At 35.6% G+C, this 22,463-nt stretch overlaps 1 protein-coding gene across 5 annotated transcripts in view; it reads right to left on the bottom strand.

Annotated features, from left to right (window-relative positions):
* Positions 1-22,175, bottom strand: part of Fas2 (fasciclin 2) — a 517,277-nt gene extending 495,102 nt beyond the window's left edge. For all 5 annotated transcript variants that reach the window (XM_067781353.1, XM_067781355.1, XM_067781354.1 and 2 more), the window contains exon 1: positions 21,479-22,175. The gene's annotated coding sequence lies outside the window, so the exon portion shown is untranslated. The remainder of the gene's footprint in view (positions 1-21,478) is intronic.
* Positions 22,176-22,463: the final 288 nt, after the last annotated feature.

Here is a 22,463-nt window from a genome sequence, read left to right as displayed (position 1 = left end):
AAAGCGGAGACACAACCCTCTGTTGTATTTCTGTGTATAACCAACATAGCTAAATTTTTAAGGCTGTTTAACCCTGTAATCTTTTCTGTAATTTATTTTGCTTTTGGAAAAATTACCTATTTGAAAAAAGCTGGCTGAAAAATATTGGCATAACAGCTTAAGTTAAATCAAGAATGGAAAATCTTTGGAAAATTTGAGCAGATGTGGCAATTTCGCGCGTCCGTTGAACCAAATATTGACAATCTGCTGATCATCGCTAAGAAATTAGCGACATTCCATCAACTAAGTAGCACTTTAGCAATACTACTGTTATTATTTGGCCGCTCAAACACACAAATATTAATTGTGCATTAAATCTAAAATATACAAATACACCATAATAATTTACACGGCCAAAGCCATAATAATTCACACGGGTCATCAATTCTTTCTCTGATTCAAAATCTGAACTACCAGCGCTACCGTCAACAGCTCAGTGTCATCACTGCCAGTAGCGCCAATAACACCAAACTCGTGCCTGACACACAAAAGTCGTTTCACTCAATAGCGCAAGTAAAATATACTACGCACTCACTACTAAGAAGCGTCAAAAATTCGCTTGGAGTAATTTCGTCAATGAGCTACCATTGAGCTGGCACCGCATTGGCGCTGGCGCCATGCAATTTACATCACTAAAACTGCGCGAATGCCCAGGCTCATGACTTCAATACTTATATTTACAATGCTTTAAACTTTAAATACACCTCTGAAGTTGCTGCGCATAAAATGTGTACTAATAAATTCCAATACGCATTATACGCAGATGTAACTGATATATGTGTTTTTGTTTCACCCCCTATACTTATATTTAAAGCTTTTATAAGAACAAGCTTCTATTACTTGTTAATAAAACGAACTAAAAAGTAAAAAATAAAATTAAAGAAAAAAAAAACTTTTTTAAAAATAAGCTTTTATTATTTTGGTTGATAAAATTAACTAAAAAGTAAACAATAAATTGACTCTAAGGAAATATAACACTTTATAAGTTCATTGTAAGCTTAAACGATAATTAGGCTTTTTCGTCTGCGACAAAAAAATTCTATATTGTACATAATTATATATTTTTAACATTAAAACTTTACACCTAAATTATTAAATCTTACAGTTTATATCACAGTCCTAATTGTTCTAATAAAAGCGTGTTACATTGCGATAGCAAGAAAAGGAGATCCTAAATGTTCTTAATATTACCATCAAAATTTAACACGTTTTTTATTAGAACAATTAGGACTGTGATATAAACTGTAAGATTTAATAATTTAGGTGTAAAGTTTTAATGTTAAAAATATATAATTATGTACAATATAGAATTTTTTTGTCGCAGACGAAAAAGCCTAATTATCGTTTAAGCTTACAATGAACTTATAAAGTGTTATATTTCCTTAGAGTCAATTTATTGTTTACTTTTTAGTTAATTTTATCAACCAAAATAATAAAAGCTTATTTTTAAAAAAGTTTTTTTTTCTTTAATTTTATTTAACACGCTTTTATTAGCTTGGCCTGTATGTAACGGATCTTTGAGCTTAATTTTCACCGGTTTCTAGAAGTCTGATTTATTTGAAACTTTGCCCACGTATCAAGGACCGATGACAATGCATTAATGTGATGGTGTGGTGACATAATAGCCGTGTTTTTTTTTTCACGCGTATACGTTTCGTTTGCGCGTAAAAAAAAAACGCCTATCCTCGCTTAGATAATGCTTAGGAGACCCATCTAGCGGCTGTGGTTAAACAACTAGCTACAACAACAGGGTGTTCCGAAAAGCGGATACACAACGCTCTGAAGGTCATAGGGTATAACATATAGCTGAATCAGTTGCGATGAATTGTGGACACACATAGAATACATAGAATTAGTGTAGAGGGTGAAACAAAGACACATATTTCAGTTACATCTGAGTATAATGCGCATTGAAATTTAGTAGGACAAATTTTATGCGCAGCAATTTCAGAGGTGTATTTAAAGTTTGTCGCTTAGCAGTCCATATAAAGTTTAAGCGTAAACGGATATACGCGTGTTAAAAAACACGGCTAATGTCAACGGCCATAAGGTCAATTGGCTTTATTACCACTTTGAATGGCCATAAGTTTGATTGAAACTTTGCACACGTATCAAGGCTTGATGAAAATGCATTAATGTGATGGTGTGGTGACACAAGGTCAACGGCCATAAGGTCAATTGGCCTTATTACCACTTTGAATGGCCATAAGTTTGATGGAAACTAAACACACGTATCAAGGCTCGATGACAATGTAATAATGTGATGGTGGGGTGACATAAGGTAAACGGCCATAAGATCAATTGAACTTATGACCACCCCAAATGGCCATAGATTTGAAAACTTGCACATAATGCGAAAACGCATTCCTTTGTTAATGATAGAAGAGGATGCATGGCACATCTACGAAAGAGAATACTGGAGTCCTTTTTTAACACGGGTTTATTAGCTCGGCCTGTATCTATGTAACAGAATATTTGAGCTTAATTTTCACCGGTTTATAGAAGTCTGATTAATTTGAAACTTTGCACACGTATCAAGGACCAATGACAATGCATTAATGTGATGGTGTGGTGACATAAGGTCAATTGGCCTTATTACCACTTTGAATGGCCATAAGTTTGATTGAAACTTTGCACACATATCAATGCTCGATGACAATGCATTAATATGATGCTGTGGTGCCATAATGTCAACGGCCATAAGGTCAATTGGCTTTATTACCACTTTGAATGGCCATAAGTTTGATTGAAACTTTGCAAACGTATCACGGCTCGATGACAATGCATTATTGTGATGGTGAGGTGACATAAGGTCAACGGCCATAAGGTCAGTTGGCCTTATTACCACTTTGAATGGCCATAAGTTTGATTGAAACTTTACACACGTATCAAGGCTCGATGACAATGCATTAATGTGATGGTGTGGTGACATAAGGTCAACGGCCATAACGTCAACTGGCCTTATTACCACTTTGAATGCATCGTAGCGAGGGCAGCCTCGATCCACTTCCACTGTTGTTTCGGGATCCTGCCATCTTCGCTGCTCTCGTTTATAATGCCAATGACCTACCGACCCTTGGCAATTTCGGCGAAAGACCGCGTCCAGCCTCCCTGCATCTTGGCCCTTTTCGGTGCCGTGGGGTTGGATTCATCCATGCACCGCTGGCGTTTCGAAGTTTCATCACTCTCGACTAAAACTTTTAAAATTACTTGAACTAAAAAATTAAAAATAAATAATAGTTTAAAAAAACTAAAAAAAAACACGCTTTTATAGCAAACCGAACTAAAAAATAGAAAATAATTTTCAATTAAAAAGAGTTTATACAACAGTATATACAATCATTTATAGTTAATCACCTCAAAATAAAATTATAATAAAATTTAAGTTATTAACATAATAATTTAATTCACAGTAAAAAGCGTGGGGTGCATGATATTGAATATTACAATCATTCTATTGGCAACAATCTGAGAGGAAAGATATGAAATGTAGTCAAATGCACCCCACGCTTTTTACTCTGAATTAAATTATTCTGTTAATAACTTAAATTTTATTATAATTTTATTTTGAGGTGATTAACTATAAACGATTGTTTGACCTTCTACTACTTTTATATAAACTCTTTTTAATTGAAAATTATTTTCTATTTTTTAGTTCGGTTTGCTATAAAAGCATGTTTTTTTTTGGTTTTTTTAAACTATTATTTATTAATATGAGATTATTGGATTATTTCATATTCTTTGCTTTTTGATTATCTGATTATTTTGATTCCCTTCTTATTTTAAAATATTTGGTTATTTTGAGTTAAATTATATTATATTTTCGATTAGTTTAAAACCTATAATTACTTTCCAATTTAATTAATATGATTATAATGAATTGTTTGTTATGCCATTTTATAGTTAGTGGGCTATTTTTTACTCAACTAAGATTATTCATTTAACTTTTCGATTATTCGACTATTTTTATTTGTGTCATTTTTTGTAAGCTATTTGGTCACCATTGATCATTGTTTACTAACTTGGTTATATGATTATTTTTGATTACTGGTTTATTTGATTACTTTCAGCAGATTACATATTTGATTAGCTCTAATTCTTGGAATATTTTAAAATATTGGCATATTTTACTTTCTTTGTTTCTTGTATCTTTATTTTTGATTTTTGTTTAATTTTAGGCTAATTGCTTATTGGGAGTAGATTTAAGCCTTTGATTATTTTTTTGTCTTTGCATTTTTAACTATCTTTGATTCATTCTCAATTTCTAATTATCTGAATATTTTTGATTATTGTCTAATTTATAAATAACACTATTTTGCTTATATAACATGTTCCATTGTTTTAAGTTCAAAAATTGTTACTAATTTCCTGATAATATTAAATATTAGATTTATTTTTTTGAAATCTTTAATTACAATTCACGATGTCAGATTCAATGCCGAGAACTTGCGCTTTAATGTAAGTTAAGAACTCGCTAGTATTCCAGCGATGCTGCAATCCCTACCATTAAAAACATAATGGAACCGATAAGTACATATTCCGAGAGCATATCGTTGATAATATTTAAGCTTAGGCAAAGCATTGTCTTCTATTGTACAACTTTTGACCTAAGCTTGTTAATGTTTTAATTCCTAAATTCAGTACATTTTTCAACAAATAACCCATACAGAAATTAAAAATTGCGTATGCCAGAAGTAGGCAACAAATAATTGAGTAGATAGGCACATAAATATATAAACGTATCTCCCTATCTACTTGGAGTTGTTAAATATTCGACAAAAAACCAAGCGGAAGGTTGAATGGGGCAGATAAACTCAAGCAAAATCAGCAAAAAAAAAAAAAAAAAATCCACAAATATGTGGCAGGTAAAGATATCTGTGAATTTTTCTAATGTATGTCGAAGTGTGTGTGGAAATAAAATTTTTTAAGTGTGTGTTTGTTTAAGGAAGAACAATAATATTGTTTTATTTTCTTGTATGCAGCACACGTACGTCCAACTGACATTTCGGCTTCGCAAATTGTTTGATTTAGTCTTAGGCTTACAGGAATTTTGTATATAACTACTACTTTTTAATGTAGGATAACACAATGATACTTAACTTCAACTGACTACAAATATATTGATAAAACAGTGGTAAGTAGCTAGTTAAAAAGAGGTAAAGACTCACGAAGTTTACTTATAATTACTTGAGTTTCCTACAGGGTACTTTATCAAACAGACCCACATGCGATTACATTCATATATTCTATATATGTATGTATGTATTTAAGTATAAATATGTCAGTCACTCTTTGGCCAACTGACTTAACTGATAGCTGCTACTCCATCGCTTACCTGTCAAACTGGGTAAAGCAAATCAACAAACACACACACCCATCCATATATGCATTTGAGCATACATACATATGCATGTAGTTATTCCGAGTATACTATGGCAACTTCATAGAATTGAGTCCAATTTATTTTTGTACTCATTTCCTAGAGCGCTTAGTATTCGCACTGATAAAGTCATTTTTGTATAAAAAAAATGTGGAAAATATGTGAACCATAAAAATCTGAAATCATAAAAGCTAGATATAGTTTATCTTTAAGATTTGTCTGGTAATTATAGTTGTATGATATAAAATAAGATAAATATTTCACTGATGCATGTACTAACCATTTGGTTTGACTACAGCAATATGGCTCTATTCATTTCTCACATGACTGAAGCGATTTGACTAACAAAACAGTTGAAATCATTTGACGCACAGTTTTTTTATAGAAGCACAATGATTAAATGTGATACTGAAGAGATGAAACACATATGTAAATATATGCAAGTTCAATAAAATAGCATAAAGGCAAAATAATGTAACATGACATACGAGACATTAGATACCATAACATAACACAACATACAAAACAAAACGTGACATAACGAAAACATAACACACCATAACGTTACAAAAAATTAAATAACATAACATAACATAGCATAACATAACATAACGTAGCATAAAATAACATAACATTGCATAGCATAACTAAACATATCACAACAATAAAAAAGAATATGAAATAGCATAACATTACATAACATAACAATACATAACAAAAAACATAACATAACTTAACATAAACAACATAACAAACCATAACAAGTGCTAAACGCATTCAAAAATGTCGAGAGTGCATCTCCCTGAGCAAGACTGCTAGTATTGTTACCTTCTCGTATCACATATGAGGAACATGCGAAAGCGCTGCGCATAGAATAGCGAACTTGAGTAGATTATTGGCAAATACAGGCGGTCCACAGCCATGTAAAAGGAAGTTGCTTGCATCTGCCTCGGCTACTTAACACTTATGCAGTGCGAAAATCTGGGCGGATGCAATGAAACACCAGAAGCACCCAACCGAACCTCCCTCGGTCTCAGCAGAAGCTGTCCTGGCTGTTGCGGGAACCATACCGATATATCTTCTCGCTCAGAGAAGAAAAGCAATATACAGCAGCGGATCGGAGGTGAAAAGAGCTTCTCAGGCGCAAGAAAAAACGATTCGACGCTGGCAACAACGACAGAACCGCAGAAAGGTTGACCAGGGCACTAGTCCCAGAATTAATTCCATGTTTGAAGCGACCACACGGAGAGGTCGACTTCCATATAACTCAATTTATCACCACGTAATATCTCCACAGAATGGGAAGGTTGAATATACGAACTTTCTGTACTGTGGAAAGATAGACAATGTACGCCACACCGTCTACTAATGCGAGTACTTCGCCGAAAAGCGAAGGAGGGTAAAAGAAATACTCAGCTATATATCTCCGGGTAGTATCATCAATTACATGACCTGAAAAAAGCCACTGATGGGATACGGTCAGCGCATAAGTGAGGCATACAATTCTCGGCAAACGAAAAAATTGATGCATAGCTCCTTAGCGTGAGAGTAGCCACGAGGCTCACGTAGCGCTCATCCGTACCCGAAGCAATGCTAAATGCGGTCCCAGGTCCTTCAAACTTCCACCACACCACGGCGGCCGCGATCTCTAGCGATATTTTTTAAACAGAAATATTGTCTACAACGCCACCCCGAAGTTTACCTTTTTCGGGGCTGATGCCGGTATCTCGTAAATTACGCGAGTAGATAACTTTGTCTCACGAAGGCTTTTGACCAAAAGAAACGTCAGAGGTATTATATCCTACAAGACGAAGTACTTGCTGTTATCCAGAAAGAATAACTGTTGACGGATATAAATTTGATACAGTGAATTATTTCGTCTATTTGGGAACCAGTATTAACAGCAAAAATAATGTCAGCTAATAAATACTGAGTTGAAAATTAAAGTCCTCTCTCGACGAACAAATATCACGCTCTACAAGTCGTTCGTCATTCTGATGTATAGATTAAATTCATGGACGGTGTCGAGTGAAGATGAGGCGACTCTTGGACAGAGAAGTTCTGCGGAAGATTTATGGTCCTGTAAGCGATGCCGACGGCGAGTATCGAAGGGGGTATAATGATGAGCTATATGAACTTTACGCAGATATGACAATAGTGCTGCGAAATAAACTCAAAGGCTTCACTGACTAGGTCATGTTAAGCGATTGGACGAAGACCAAAAACCCATTGCAACCGACGATACAGTTTGGACGCAGAGTAAGAGAGAGATATCCACTGAGATGGTACAGGCAGATAGAGGAATACTTTGCCTCCCATTTTGCTCCCAATTGGCGTGAGTTATCGCAAAACAGGGATAGCTGGCATATGGCCAAAATCGCTTAGGTGGTTGGGGATCAATTAATGATAATGATAATCATGATGTTATATTTTATAATTTATGAGAGGCTTGTAATGTTACACATTGAGCTCCCAATCTCCATGTATGCCGTACAAACATAGCAAGAATAATGCGGTATAACTTATTCGTTTCAAAACAGATAAGATCAGATGACTATAGCGCGGACCTGATTTAAACCGGTTCGATTTCGTCAGTTGACTTTTAGTCAAGAATTGCTAACAAAAAAGTTCCTGCAGTGCTAAGAAGGTGCTGATTTGAACACTTTAAAAGATGACCTTGACAGGTTAGGTTAGGTTGAGGATCTCACATAGACTAAATCAGTCCGTAGTGTTACCAGAAGTTTGTTTTAACGACCAAACAGAAAACCCCTATCAAAAACCAGGACCTATGTTATAAAATAAATCCGTACTCTTGGCAAATAATAGAAGCTTTCTAGGACTTAAGCCACTTGCTGCTTCTAGATCCAATAAGTGGGGTATTAGCCTGGCAAGCGCAGGGCACGAGCACAGAACGCGCGAGACCGTTTCTCCCTCCAACCCGCACTACCTACATCTGCTACCACAGACCCAGCCTAATTTAAAGGCATGTGACCCCAGAAGGCAGCTTCCAATCAGAATACCCGTCATGAGTCTCTAGTCCTCTCTTTTTAATGAAAGAAGCAACTTTGTTAGTCTAAGGTTGTAAAACCTACACATAATCTTCGACATTTTACAGACCCGCGCTTTAACCCACGCCTATCCCGCTTGGTCGATCATGTGCACCTCTCGCCTACTCTCAATCTCGCCCAGTCTAATTGGGACGTCTACGGAACAAGTTTCAAGGGATGCGCCCTTTTTAGCTAGTTAATCTGCTGACCTTGGCAACTTTAGAGCCCATTGCTCAAAACCACGTTCTTGACAGGTACAGGAAGAACCAACACTTTGATAAAAGAGGACTCTGACTTAAAAATTTACAGTGACCTTTCCTCTTGAAAAAAAGCCATTGTTGACGCCCTTTGTATGCATTCAATGCCAAATTTTCCCAGAAATTTGAAACTTATCCCTCAACATTTAATAATTACTTTCCTTTTCTTTGACTACAATTATGACTGAAAAAAAAATGTTTAAAATTTGTTTAACCTGTAATTAGAAGCCATAAATAAAACTGTGAAAATGGCTAAAATTACAAAACAGCAGCTGAGGAGCGTGACGACAACAACGCAGTCAATTAGGGGCGCATAAATTTCTTAAAAGTTTTTATTATATATTAACTGTAAACATTCGCAGGTTTTTTGGAAATGTTTTTTTTTTGTTGTTTTTGTTAGTAACATAAATTTGAGATCGTTTAACATATGCATGAACGGTTAATTATAATTTATACAGTTAAAGAAATAACTCAATCATTATTAATTTATGTAGTTATGTATGCATGCTCAAATAGATTTAGACTTCTGACCTTAAGGCCCACCAATTCAAGGAAATAAGCGGTTGTTGAAAAGTTTACTTTCTAATTAGAATTGTGTTCTGTTGAAAACTTTCTCCCGTACCATTTGCTGCGCTTCTTGCCAAAATATGAACACTCAGCACATTACAGCACACATACATAGAGGAAAATTGACAGAAAGTTTGGTGTTCATTCTGGTATACACACCATTGTGAAAAATTAGAATTAGTTCTCTACTCTTCTTGCTTGCCAGCGCTGAATATGGAGTGACTGATATGAGTGTGATCATCCTTAAAAGATTCGTTTCCGGCACATGCAGCAATCTCATTTCTCCGGACGCGGGTTAGGTTCAACACCTTCCCGGAGCAGGAGAGTATGGAGCAGTCCCGCTGCAAGGATCTGCTGGGGGGATAATAATTTGTAGGAGGGGCGCAGCCAATGACATGGGGCTACATTGAAATGACAGCCCTTGGTGGGGAAAAATTCTGAGTCGCTCCTGTACATAGAACCGGCTGCCGTGGAGAGTGCTGAATATGTAGTCCTAGTAAAAAATTTAAATGGAACTGATAAGTCAAAGCAGAAAAAATCGTCCACTTATATAATAAATAAAACTAGACGGACCCGTGCGCATCTTGCGCAACAAATATAAAAGTCTTATATCAAATATCAACAGAAATAAGCTGGTCTATCAATCAGTCATCTATCAATAAAAACTTACATGCGCTTGCGCTGCCATCTGGCGAATGTTAGCAACTGCCGGTAATGCAGTGTTAGTTGTAATCAAATATCCACAATACTGCCATAGTTGCAATCGTTTATATTTAACAAATTATTTTAATAAAATATAGCTAAACAAAAGCACTACGATCAATAATGCCCAAAGATCGCTAATAACACGAACCTTCATCTTTACAACCAAAACCTTATTTATAGATTTGGATTCCAAATAAGAGCGAAAAAGAGACCTGCACATGAAAACAACAATTAGAAATAATATTGTGATGAATATTAGCAACACTAAGGGATACTATCATCTCTAAGCCGATACTAAGCAATCACTTGTATCTACATAAACGAATCAATCATTATGTCTACACATATGTACGTACACGCAGCGGAGAGAAACACACAAACACATGCATATATCTTATCTGAGATGCTCACAAAAATAGGCAATCATTTGTGCAAGTATCACTCACATTAACACGCGCATATGAGAAGCTATAACGTGCATCTGTAGTTATAGCTGGTACCTACATTAATTCCAGAAACGCCTAGAAGTATGCGAACGAGGAAATCGAAGAGTATAAAAGAGCGCAAGCTGAGCAATCATGGAATCAGTTTGATTTAAGCACGCAATCTGTTGAGAAGTAGAAGTGTTCTTGTAAAAGTAGTCTAATAAAGACCATTTTCCATTATTGAATATTGGAGTTACTAATTCAAGAGTTTAGTTATTCGAACGTTAGCAGAAGGTTGCAAATAAGCGGAATTACACTAAATTCGTTACAATATATAAGATTAAAGGCCTATGACGTACCTGTTATATAAAGTAAATCAAATAGTTTTGGCTGGTATGAATTATATTTATTGATAGCTGAGTGGAGGAAACGACAATTTCAGTAATTGTTTCAAAAACTATACAGCTGGCGACCGTGGTGTGGTGGTAGCGGATTCGCAACGGGCAAGTAAGGTTGACGATTGGGTTGAAGAAGTTATAAATTGCGCTGGCAACCCCTTTGAAGGCCTTCCAATGCTTCCGTGTAAGCATATTATATTTTAAGTCTCAAACTTTAGTTCGCCGAAAATTCACTTGAAAATATTCGCAACCGCAATTTGTTGTTAAATAAATGTATGAAAATATGTCACATTACTTTGCATTGAATTACGTTATGCAACGTGTGTTGAATCATTCAGAAAGTTACTTGAATGTAAAATTCCAGTGTTCAACTGAAATTGGCTCCTCCGTTCAAGTCTCGGACAAACAAAATTTAAAACACTTTTTTTAACGGGTTTCGCAAACACTTCGAGTGTATTCATGGTATGAAAAGTTTCTCAGTGAAAAAACATTTGCCTACCAGCTGCCGTTAGATGTCGGCATAAAATAAAGGTTCCGTTCCGCCCCGAAGGGGAAAATTAAAAACGAACACGACGTAAGTTTTAAGAGGAGCTCGGCCGAAAACTCATCGAAGGTAAACCTTTCCACTATTAATTTTTTTTTATAATTTTGGAAAATATTTAAACAACGTGACATGACGGTTGTTTCGATTATACCTTGTAAATCTCTTCAAAGCCTTTCTCCTGGAAAATTATTTCAAATGAAAAAAAAAAAAAAATATTAGCTTTGGATCATTTCGAAGGCCTAATTGAGTATATTGAAGGTTAGGAGCGTATTTGATAATAGAAAGAATTTACTTATAACATAAATTTCGCTTAGATAACTAGGGAGAGCCCATTAACGTTAATAAACAACAAACAAAAACAAACCTCAATACAAAAAAAGTATCGATAAGCGTATCTTTGTTCACAGTAAATATTTATAAATACTAAAATTTTGTTTTTACTCGCATATTTTGCCTTTTGTTACATAATAATTTGCTTTATGCTTTGACATGGCCTCAGCTGCTAGTAGCGCGCTTCGTGTTTATTAATTTGTGCTATTTAACAAAAAAAAAAAAAAAAAACAACAAATAAGGAAGTCTAAGTTCGGGTGAAACCGAACATTACCTACCCAGCTGTACACTTTAAATGCTGTTGTTGTTTGTTTTGTGTGCTTGATAATGTTACAAGGCTGCGCAATAATACATATAGATATGGTTCTATTCTGAACTAATTTTCGTTTTTTAACGGAACCAAAAAGGATACAGAGGCTAACACTAATGACCTTGAGCGGCTAATAATGCAGTTTTCCTTCAGATGTGGGGATTTCCCTACTGTTTATTTTAAAATAAAGATATAACAGAAAAATAAAAATACGATTGGTACAAAACTATTTTTTGCTAAGATATGGCTTATTATTTTCGTCTACGACACTTTTAAAAATCTTTTATATAAAAGTGGGCGTGGTCTTTAACCGATGTCGTCCATTTTTTCTAGAAATATTTCCTACTATAGGAAAAATTTGTGTACCAAATTTTATTACGATCCGTTAATTTTTCTTCGAGTTATGGCTCCCGAAACATAAAAAATTGCTTAGTCATAAAAGGGCCGGTGCCACGCCCATTTTTTTAAATTTGAAGTTTTTCCTATTTAGTGTTATAAATACACGTGGGAAATGAAATACCATTGCTATAAAGCTCTTTTTTGCAAAGATATAACTAATTTTATTCGTCCACGACCCTTTTAAAAATCTTTTATATAAAAGTGGGCGCGGCCCTGAACCGATTTCGTTAATTTTTCTTCAAAGCATTCCCTATAGTAAAGGCGACTTCTCTGTCGAATTTTATTACGATAGGTTCAACGATTTTTGATTTATGATTAATAATATTTGTAAAATTGATTTTATCACAAGTGGACGGTGCCACGCCCATTTTAAATTTTTTTTTTTCAAATTGTTATCAAGAGTCTCAATATCAGTCCACACGTCAAATTTCAACATTCTAGGTGTGCTATTTACTAAATAATCAGGTTTTTTGTGTTTTCCAAAATGTTATATATATAAAAAGTGGGCGTGGTTATCATCCGATTTCGCTCATTTTCAATACCTATCTATTCTGGATCCAGATAAGCTCCTGTACCAAAAACAAACTAAATATTCAGTTCATATTTCTCATCATTAACATATTTTTCCTCCACTCATTCTTGATTATTTACTTTGTGCTTTGTTGCTTCTGTGACTAACTGAAACGATTTTGACCACATTACGCTTACAAGCGTACACACATAAAGGTATTGTTTTAAAAACGGCTTAAGTTTATTTAAAATTTTTGTTTAAACAGTTTTAGTTATATCTAAGTCTAGTAAGTTGATTTTCTTACCTCAAACTTAACACCAAAAATTTTATTTTCAAAGCTCACTTATGCCTTTTCTGTAAAAGCCCATTTATATGTACACATATTTAATCTGAATTTACAGAAAGTTGGTCAGCACAGAATAAATTACATACATATTTAGAACAGTACAGTGAAGAAGAGTAACATGAAGGTTAAGCAGGGGGTAAAGGCCGATGTGAATAAAATACAATGGGCACATTGCGAATCGTTGCTGTCAAGCTGGAACTTCAAAAAGCTAAATTTCCAGTTTTATGTGGAATTTCATTATTGCAGGCAGGTAGTAGACAGCGATAATGCAACAAGTTTTGAAAAGCGAGTTTTCTATATAAGGTAACAACAATGCACATGCAGAGAGATACAATAGGGTGTGTCGTTTGAGGAGAATAGGCTTTTAAACGGAAATAACTTTTAGAATAAACGCCGACTTTGATAATTTTAATGTAAACAACTTGCGCCTAGGCAACCACGTCACTGTTGGCAGTCATAGTTTCGATATAAAAAAGGCTTCGTTTATTTAAGAACCAGCATTAACACAAACAACATCAGCTTTGAAATCCAGTGCGGAATCATTCTTGCCAATAATTGCTATTTTGGACTGAGTAGGCAATAAGTAACGCCCTCTCTCGGCAAACGAAGTCCATGCTCCTACAGTCACTTTTCGTATCCGTCCTGCAATATGGTGCAGAAGAAGAAGGTTGTGAGTGAAAAGTTCTTCAAAAAATTTACGGACCCCTACGCTTTGGCGAGTACCGAAGAAGATTTAATGATGAGTTGCACTAGCTTTAGGCAGGCACCAACATAGTCCAGCTTATTAAAACACATCGGCTAAGCTGGTTAATTCCTGCTACGCGAATGATGATGCTCTGGTTAAGATTTTTATCGGAACCCGCCTACGGAAGCAGAGGAAGAGGGCGGCCCCCACTACGCTGGAAGGACCAGGTGGAAATGATGTTCCCTTGTTGTTAACCATTGGCGCCAGTTAGCGCAATGAAAAAGCGGCCATCGCGCCCTGTTTGACAGCCATAACCGTTTAAACGGTTAAGTGCCCATTAAGTAACTAAGAGCAGAAATCTCAATAAAAAATACAACAAATTTTGAAAAGTACGAAAAATTTTAACTGGGTATGTCAACTGCAACTTATTCATGTCCATAAAAAGAAAAACAAAAAATGAAAACGCTTACACCAAAAATATTTTTTTTTAATAAAATAGCTTCAAAATAGCTTATAAGTAAACAGCGCGTTATTAGTTAAAAAACGTGTTAAGAAAAAAATGTTTATTATAGCATAAAGCAAACGAGTTAAAAAGGGGTGAGTATTAATTTTATTTTATTTCACTAGATCTAAACTAGTCTAAAATTAACTAGTTTGTAATTGCCTTCAAAAGAGTGAAGTTTGGAAAAGGGAAACTTCTGTACTCATTTTCTGTATTAAACATGCGGCTTTTAGACTCCGAGCATCTATCAGATTTTGACACAGCATTTCATATTGGTCTTGGAAAACTATAAGCATTTGTCTAAAGGGCATAGTCAGTTCATGGTTTATTTAATAAAGGTTACCCATGTGTGCACTGAGTCATCTTGTACTTTTCACATTCCAACCCTCCAAGTTACGCCTAAAAATGAAGTATTTTTTTTTCAAATAGTACTAGAAATTTTACTTTAAAGAAAAAAGTGCTAGTTGGGGAAGCTAATTCTCGTTTGATAGTTAATTTTATTTATATCACAGTTAAACTAGACTCAGCCTTATTTGCATCTGGCACAATCTTCCCTGCAAGACTCGACTGGGAAAATACCAATCCATGGCAAGAAAATGCAGTAACGTAATTGATTAAATAAAAGTGCCAGAGAAATAAGTAAGAAAGTCTAAGTTCGGGTGTAACCGAACATTACATACTCAGCTGCAAAATTACAGCTTGCAAAACTTTTAAATTACCTTCTTTTAAAAGTGGGCGGTACCACGCCCATGTCCAAAATTTTACTAATTTTCTATTCTGCGTCATAAGGTCAACCCACCTACCCAGTTTCATCGCTTTGTCCGTCTTTGTTAATGAATTATCGCACTTTTTCGGTTTTTCGAAATTCTCGATATCGAAAAAGTGGGCGTGGTGATAGTCTGATTTCGTTCATTTTAAATAGTGATCCGAGATGAGTGCCCAGGAACTTACAGACCAAATTTCATTAAGATACCTAAAAATTTACTAAAGTAATGGTGTTTACGGACAGACGAACGTACGGACGGACGGACGGACATGGCTAAATAAATTTCTTTTTTCGCCCAGAACATTTTGATATACAGTGGTAAAAATTTTATGTCAACCCCAGATGTTGTCTTAAGCTACCAGATGGGGCTTAAGAAAGATGTTAAAATTTCAAGGTCCACGTTGGCGAAAACCTTCGCCTGAAGGAAGGTAAGAAATTGCTATTGGTCTTCATGTCGTCTGTAAATCATGCATTATTAGTACAGAAATTTTCGACACTTAAAATGTTCCATGAAACTCTATGACCTAACTTTATTTTGAATCCCTTCCCGAATGTGATTAAATATACATAAGTCTAAGTATGTGTTTGTGGACAGTCTCTGTCATTATCTTCAGAGATATTCAAAATGATGAAATCGTGCCATATACTTTGACTGGGTTCAGGGGCGGATACAGGTCTCCAGATGAGGGGGGGGGGGGGGGGCGATCATGGCCGAAAGCTCAAAATCCATTTTTGCCATGGAAGTCAGTAATATAAATTAATGATTAACTTCAGAACACCATTTTGATATAATTACAAATAAACGTATCGAATTTATCTTTAAGCACTCAAATTAGCTCAACTAATTGAAAGAATTCGAACAAAAACAATCAAGAAATGATTTTGTACAGCTCAAAGGTAGAAGCTAGTTCTTTCTGATAAGAGAGTTTCACTTGTGGCTTTAACTAAGTGGAGTTATTTTGAATCTATATCTATTGCATCAATCAAAAAAGGAAAAAAAGAGATGAATAATTTGTCTTCAGACCCCATTCTTGGAAATGAATGAACTTTTGTTTACAACGAATGAACTTTTGTTTACAACGAATGAACTTTTTTTACAATTGAATGAACAGACAGCTGATTTCGAGCCCCATTCCTGGAAACGAATTGAGAGAGAATAAAAGTTTCGTATCAGGTCATCAGTGGCTCTGATATTGCATAAATGAAACGACATATTAGGTGTGTTCCGGAACTTTTATAAGAAAAAATGAAGTTGGTTGGTGATATGAAGAACTTTTGTTTACAATTGAATGAACAGACAGCTGATTTCGAGCCCCATTCCTGGAAACGAATTGAGAGAGAATAAAAGTTTCGTATCAGGTCATCAGTGGCTCTGATATTGCATAAATGAAACGACATATTAGGTGTGTTCCGGAACTTTTATAAAAAAAAATGAAGTTGGTTGGTGATATGAAGAACTTTTTTTTACAATTGAATGAACAGACAGCTGATTTCGAGCCCCATTCCTGGAAACGAATTGAGAGAGAATAAAAGTTTCGTATCAGGTCATCAGTGGCTCTGATATTGCATAAATGAAACGACATATTAGGTGTGTTCCGGAACTTTTATAAAAAAAAATGAAGTTGGTTGGTGATATGAAGAACTTTTGTTTACAATTGAATGAACAAACAGCTGATTTCGAGCCCCATTCCTGGAAACGAATTGAGAGAGAATAAAAGTTTCGTATCAGGTCATCAGTGGCTCCGATATTGCATAAATGAAACGACATATTAGGTGTGTTCCGGAACTTTTATAAAAAAAAAAGGAGGTTGGTTGGTGATATGAAGAATTTTTGTTTACAATTGAATGAACAGACAGCTGATTTCGAGCCCCATTCCTGGAAACGAATTGAGAGAGAATACAAGTTTCGTATCAGGTCATCAGTGGCTCTGACATATTAGGTGTGTTCCGGAACTTTTATAAAAAAGAATGAAGTTGGTTGGTGATATGAAGAATTTTTGTTTACAATTGAATGAACAGACAGCTGATTTCGAGCCCCATTCCTGGAAACGAATTGAGAGAGAATACAAGTTTCGTATCAGGTCATCAGTGGCTCTGATATTGCATAAATGAAACGACATATTAGGTGTGTTCCGGAACTTTTATAAAAAAGAATGAAGTTGGTTGGTGATATGAAGAATTTTTTTATGTTTTGCAAGGTCACCATGTTTCAACTATTTTATTCACAAACCATGGCATATCTGCAGCAATAAGCGGAAAAAGCAAAACTCACTTATTTATTATTTACCTTTTTTCGCTAGACAAGCAGACAAAAGAAGATAAGAAATATTTCATTCAATCTCAATTTTACGGAAATCTAAAAAATGCATTTAAATTTCTGGCAAATTAAGCACGCCCAATATTTATTAAGGTAGGTCTGGGGGGGGGGGGGTGGCGATCGCCCCATCGCCCTCCCCCTGTATCCGCCATTGACTGGGTTTACCTGAGCTGCGGTTGTACACAATTTTGGGTTTTAAGTCTTGAATATGGAGTTGTCAATAAGTTTCTTCCAAAGTAAGTCGGAAGTCACAATTGGCATACTTTACTTCGGTCGAATTCTCCAACAACACCTTATCCAATGCAATTTCCCTTATAGCCCTTACAGCGCATTCTGGTCTTTGTTTCTGCATTTATTTGCCACTCGACTCACAGAAGGACCGATAAGATTCCTACTTGTGGCCAGCTATGCGAGCCTTACGACCAATCGGAGTTTTGGCTACCATAGTGTTAAGTAGAGCATCTATTCGCATTCCTTTTGGAGGCTAGACTCCCTTTACATATGTCCAGAAAGTCGCAAACCTCAATCTCAAGTATTTTGGATTTCTATGGTAAGGTGAGCGGTATATGTCGCCTTTCCCGCCCTGTAGGCGTGCTAGACGAAGCGTATTCACTGCTGTGTGACCGATCTGGTCTCATTGTCTATAATTTTCTGCACTGATTTCCAAACAAAATTTGTTAGACTAATTGTTCTGAAACACTTCGGCAACGAGTGGTACTTTTTTACTATTTTTCCATGTTCGAAAAATATTTGTTTCTTTACGCCATTGGAATACTTTCTATTAGGTGTAGAATTGACTGTTTTACCTTCTATATACTTGTTCGAGAGAAAATTTCTTTGAAAGATTTATGGACCTCTACACGTTGGCGATGGCCAGTACCGAAGAAGATTTAACGATGAGCTCTATGCAGACATCAACATAGTCCAGCGAATTAAAACGCAGCGGCTGCGCTGGCTAGGCCATGTTATGCGAATGAAAGATGACGCTGCGGCCAAGAAAGTATTTCTATTGGAACCCGCCTATGGAAGCAAAGGTAGAGAGCGGCCCCCACTCCGCTGGATTGACCAGGTGGAAAACGATTTAAACTCCCTTGGTATGACCAATTGGCGCCGGTTCGCAGAGAGAAGGAGCGACAGGCGCGCCTTGTTGTAAGGCCATAACCGTTTAAACGGTTAAGCGCCAATTAAGTAAGTAAGTAAGTAAGACTTGTTGGACAGATGCCGTCAATTTAACCGCAGCTTCATGAAAGAAAGTCTGAATTTTTCTGTCGAACAAACTGTATTCCGAACTATGTACGTCGGATTTGGGAAAGACAAAATTTTCATTTGTACTGGAATAAGTGACATAAGAAAGCTTTCCAAATTTGACAAGGGATGAGGAAAAACCGTTCCAATATACATCTTTACTATAAAATTACATCTCGTTGATCCATGGGTAGCGCTTTATGGATCATTGCTGCCACATAAGTAGTGGATACCGATTGCCGAGTGGAGTATTACGCTATTTCGACTGCCTTTTCGAAAACGCTCCATCTCAGGGAACATTTAAATAACGCCCTATTTTTTCCCCGAAAATATCCTATCTGATCTCAAATTCAGTATATTTTGACATTTGCTGGGGCGTTTAAAAAAAATGTAATATAGGGCGTTTTTCAACCAATTGCTGAAATAGGGCGCTTTTGAAACAGCAGCCACTCAGCAGTAGAGCTTACGATTTCTTTTCAAAACAAGAATTCCGAATGCCCAGAAATCGAGAACATGCCTTCTCATTATATTGCATTTCCAAAGTTAATGCACTCAAAATGTATTTATATATTTTTGTTTATAATATTAAAATTTTTATTGAGGAATCGATAACTCGGCATCTCGCGAGGTTCTCGAATCTGTAAAATCCCGTAAGGCTCGCGAGTTCCAGGCATTCAACTAAGTCGCTACATTATCTGTATTCTATGTTTGCCGGTATTTGTATAACTTTCATGAAAATTAAATGGTATATTAAGTTTGTCACGAACCTCAAAATCGTAAGTCATTAAAGGAGTAGAGATAAACCTACCAATAAGTATACCGAAATGTTCAGGACGACGAGCTGAGTTGATTTAGCCATTTTCGCCTGTCTGTCTGTTTGAATGCAAACTAGTTCCTCAATTTTTGAGATATCTTAATTTTTCGTGAGCTGGTATATTTGGATGTCCGATTGAAAATTTGTAGGAAACGACCGGATCGGACCACTATAGCATATATCCCCCATATAACAGATTTTTGGAAAAAGCGAGCTTTTTGTCATTTATTCCTCATTTTAACAGCTAGAATATTGAAATTTCACAGGCCCATTACATATAAGGAATCATCAAGATCGGTAATAGATATAATATATATCCCATACAACCGATTGTTCAGATAAGAGACTTAACGTAATTTCTTTGTTATTTTAACCACAATAAGCTTCAAATATTCGATTGACTGAACAACTCGTTATGATCGATAATATACATATTATATAGATGACACTACTGATTGCTCAGAGAAGAGGTTTACCGAAATTTCTTTCCCATTTTAACAGCTAGCAGCTTGCAATTTCACAAGATTCTTACATATGTATCGTACATTATTGTGTGAAAAAAAATCGCTAAGATCGGTCGTTTATATAATATATATCCCATAAAACTTATTGATCAGATTTTTGAAATTTTAACACATTATTGTTTAGTTCCATTCATGAAAGGGATGAGCTCTACGGCACAGCCGAATACTTGCGGTTTTGTGGACATTTTCGCTCGTATTCCAGAAGAAATCGTAAGTTCTATATAAAACTCTCCGTGTAGGCATTAAATTGAATGTCGAAAAGTTCGCGAGCTTTGCGAGACTCGCGAGATAGTTTTTTCTCGAATAAACTCGAGATATCGTTAAGGTCTACTCAGCAGTCGATATACTCTTACATATATACTTATAATTGAGCATACATTTTATAAAATTTTAATATATTTTTGAAAAGCAAGTTAACACTTTTTCCCATTTTTCTTCTTCTGTTGTTGTTGTTGTTGTTGTATTAACGATAAAGACACTCCCCGAAGGCTTTGGGGAGTGTTATCGATGTCGATGGTCCTTTGCCGGTTATAAATCCGGTAAGTTCCGGTAACAAAGCACCATTAAGGTACTAGCCCGACCATCTCGAGAACGATTTATATGACCACATTAAACCTTCTAGGCCATACCTCCCTCCCCACCCCCTAGTTTCATGAGGAACTTGGGGTCGCCAGAGCCTCGGCTGTAAATAAAACATGATGCGCCACTGGTAGGGGAGGTTGAAAATTGGGTTGGAGAAGCTATATGTTGCGCTGGCAGCTCCTTGAGGTTGCGCCTCTTACGACAGGCATACCTACTGCGGGTATATTCTAAGCCCCCTAACCCGCTGGGGTTCTCAAAATCAGCAGTGTGTGCGGAGTGTCACATTTTTAGAAAATGCTGCATCTGAAACCTCTTGTTTTTGCTTAATGAGTCAGTTTTTTTGGGGCCTTATGGAGTTATAGCTAACTGAAAAATTTTCAACTCATAGCAGCTGAATTCTCTTTAATAAATCGACATTGTTTCTATGTAGCGAATTTTTTGACTTCTATAAGCTATGGAAAAATTTTTCTTTAAATAAACACACTCTAATGTGCATGCTTGCTTGTAGTTAAAATAAAATTCATATGGCTTAATAAATTTTTTCCTTTTATGCATTTTCTCCAACTCCAAAAATTAAACTTCTCGTAAACCGGTTCAAGTTTTTTTTTTTTGAAATTTTTCAATATTTTTACAAAATTTTTGTTTTTCTAGAAAAAACCTTTAACACGTTTTCTAAATTTGTTACAGCAAAAAAATTAGATATTATTTTTAAAATGTTTAATGAACATATTTTTTCATTATGAAATTTGTTTGCCTCATGAAACAAAAATTAATTTAACACCAACCATTTAATTGAACTGCACGTGCACTCAAAAACATATTGGAATTTTTTTCTGGCTGACACACTTGGCCAAAACTTGCTTGCTGTTTGTTTGTGTTTGTATTTATGACGCACACTTAATACACAAACACACGCATATGCGACTTTTTCGTTTATAAAAAGCGCACGGAAATTGTCAAAAGTTTCCGCGGCGACACACTTTTGATGTTTTTTGCTTTTATTTATTTTAAATATATATTTTTGTTTTTGTTTTGCGTTTTTCTTTTACGCTTTTGAAACACACTTATTTCAAGCACAAATATTTGGAAGTAATATTTTGGAATTTTTGCTTCTTGTTATTAAAAATTATTTTAACGCTACGCGCGCTGTGTTTATTTACTTTTGTTTTTGTCGTTAGTCACTAAAAGTTGTATTTATCATAATTTTTTAATTTTATTTTACTTCTCTCCCACACAAGAAATCACCTCATCAGAGAAACGAACTCTCCGCAAGCGTTTGCCAAATACAACTGAAGTTGCTTGCATTCGCGTTTAACCGCCACCACTGCGTTTGGCTTTCGTGTACACGAACGTAGCTTCGAAAATGTTTCGCTTTTGCTGTAGATACTTGTTTTCTAAGCGCTTATTTAGCTTTTCACTGTATGAATATTCATTCAACTTCAAGTGGTTTTAAGCGTTTTGCCGTTGTTTCAACTGCGCGCTGCGCTGCCAATGTTGATACTAAATGCCAACGCTTCAAATGCTGCGTCATTATTTCGATAAAATATCTCACAGATACAATTGGAATTGCTTAAACGTTGGCGGTGGTGGTGTTGCTTTGGCTGGCAAGAGAGCGCGCTATCATATGTTTATATACATTTTTTGTTTCGCGCAACATGTGTACACACTTTGTGTTGTTGCAGCTTCTTTCACGCAACATGTTGCAGATAAAATCAACTCAACAGTTATCTTTCATTTGTTGGTTTAAAACAATTATGCCGAAAACTGAAA

The sequence above is a fragment of the Eurosta solidaginis genome, chromosome 4 (genome assembly GCF_040869045.1).
Source record: "Eurosta solidaginis isolate ZX-2024a chromosome 4, ASM4086904v1, whole genome shotgun sequence".
Classification (NCBI taxonomy): domain Eukaryota; kingdom Metazoa; phylum Arthropoda; class Insecta; order Diptera; family Tephritidae; genus Eurosta; species Eurosta solidaginis.
The sequence above is the reverse complement of the archived record's forward strand: the minus strand, read 5'-3'. Positions and strand labels throughout refer to the sequence as shown.